This window comes from Odontomachus brunneus, unplaced genomic scaffold, assembly GCF_010583005.1.
Source record: "Odontomachus brunneus isolate Ranch 3 - 2012 unplaced genomic scaffold, Obru_v1 Obru_scaffold_109, whole genome shotgun sequence".
Classification (NCBI taxonomy): Eukaryota; Metazoa; Arthropoda; class Insecta; order Hymenoptera; family Formicidae; genus Odontomachus; species Odontomachus brunneus.
The window spans coordinates 711,186-713,351 of record NW_022639559.1 but is presented as its reverse complement, the minus strand read 5'-3'; the positions used below and the strand labels follow the sequence as shown (position 1 = coordinate 713,351).

Sequence of the window (2,166 nt, the reverse complement as noted above, 5' to 3'; positions counted from 1 at the left end):
ATATATGAAAAGAAATATTCAAAATAAAATTAATAAGGCTGATTCCAGTGCTTGTACTTTTGAGATAGTTGAGTCAGTTCTGGACAGTTTCCGTGAGCCATTTAATACATTGTCTACTGAAAATCGTCGCTTTAAAGCTTTTCAAGAATCTGGGTATTTTGTGCCTGTACAGAGCTACATAATTGGTGATAGGCTGGACGATGTTGTACAAAAGGGAATTATGATAAAACAAATTGTTCCAGTAAAAGCTCAATTTTTGCCAATGAGACATGTTTTACAAAAGATATTTAGCTTACCTGGTGTTTTTTCACAAGTTCAAAGCTATGTGCAAAAGCTCGAACGTGACGATGAGATCATCGAAAATTTTATACAGGGCAAACTTTGGAAGGAAAAGGTCCAAAATTATTTTCAGGGGAAAACTGTTTTTCCTCTGTTTTTTTATTTTGATGATTTTGAAGTATGCAACCCGTTAGGTTCCCATATTGGGGTACATAAACTAGGAGCTGTTTACTATCAGGTTGCATGTTTTCCACCCGAAATTAACTCTCTCCTAGAAAATATTTTTCTTTGTGCCCTCTTTCATTCAAATGATAGGACAGAATTCAGAAATAGTAGAGTTTTTCACAAAGTTATTGATGAACTAAATTTTTTACAGACACAGGGCATTGACATAGATACAGGACAAAGCACTGAACGCGTTTACTTTGCTCTTGGTTTGGTACTAGGAGATAATCTCGGCTTAAACTCTATCCTGGGATTTGTAGAATCTTTCGGGGCTAACTATTATTGCTGGCTTTGTACATTGTCTCGTAATGACATACAGTCTACTTTCACCGAAAGGAATATGCGCTTTGAAACATATAATGCTGACGTAGAGCTGTCAAACTACCAATTAACTGGAATCAAAGAAAAATCGGTATGGAACGATGTTTTTCATTTTAAAAGTGAAGAAAATTTTGTTGTCGATCTTCTTCATGATGGTCCAGAGGGATATTTTGGATATGTCATGACTTTAATCGTTCGCTATTTTGTAAAAGATTTACTACCTAAAGAAGATCGTTTACAACTTCAGTTACTAAATGCACGTCTGAACTCATTTGATTATTCCAACAATGAACTTTCAAACAAAGTTCCAATCATTACTGAGCATGAACTAGAAGGGGTAAAGCTTAAAATGTCTGGAAGTGAGATGATGAATTTTGTTTATATATTCAGTATGTTAGTAGGTGACCTAGCACCACATGAAGATCCTGCATGGGAATTTTACCTTAGTATGAGACAAATAGTGGACATAGTTATGTGTTTTGAAATAGATAAACCTAGTATCAATCTTCTGAAAACACTTATTGCTGAAAATCTTTCTATGTTCAAGAAGGTTTTCCCAAATGAGCGTATTAAGCCTAAGGCACATAATTTTATACATTATTCTAATGTCCTGGAACAGTCTGGTCCAATTGTTAAACTTTCTTCAATACGGTTTGAAGCCAAACACAAAAGTAAGAAAACGGAAGCTAATGCAAGCAGTAGCCGGAGAAATATAACTCAAACACTTTGTATCAAAGAACAGTTAGTGCTTTGTTATCGTTTAATGTCAAGAAAAGGCCTTCTCGCCAACGACAAGTATGGAATAGAGGAGTTCCTTCATCATATATCACTATGTACTAATTTTCAGTTATTTAAGCGTTTTGTGCCCCCTCAATTCTGTGGCCCATGTACACAGTTATCATGGGCAAAGGTGAAGGGAGTTGTCTACAAACCCCGTTTGTGTATATTAATTAAGTTTGAAGGAAAAGATGAACTTCTACCAGTATTTGGCTCTATTGTTAATATTTTACAAAATGAGGGAGGAAAAATAGGTATTGTATGCAAACTGTTAATAACATATGGCTTTGATGTCAATTTACATGCCTATGATGTATCTTGGAGTGAACAATTTACGTTCGTAAGCATAGATAAATTGATCTCTCCTTTCCCTGTGATTCTTACTCAGATGGGAAGTGGGTCACTTTTTGCGACTGTGAAGCACAAAATTTAACTTAAAACTTACAATTTTTCATTCAGTAGTACGTCTTAGAATGTCTCTCAGGTTTTGTAAAAAATTTATTATTCTTTTTACAATGGATAGAAAGTTAGTGATTTTAAATTCTCAAAGAATGTTATATTGTT

General features: G+C 34.4%; 1 protein-coding gene across 8 annotated transcripts in view; it reads right to left on the bottom strand.

The window, feature by feature from the left end:
• LOC116849243 (potassium/sodium hyperpolarization-activated cyclic nucleotide-gated channel 2) overlaps window positions 1-2,166 on the bottom strand; it is a 391,135-nt gene that overhangs the window by 75,165 nt on the left and 313,804 nt on the right. The window lies entirely within an intron of this gene.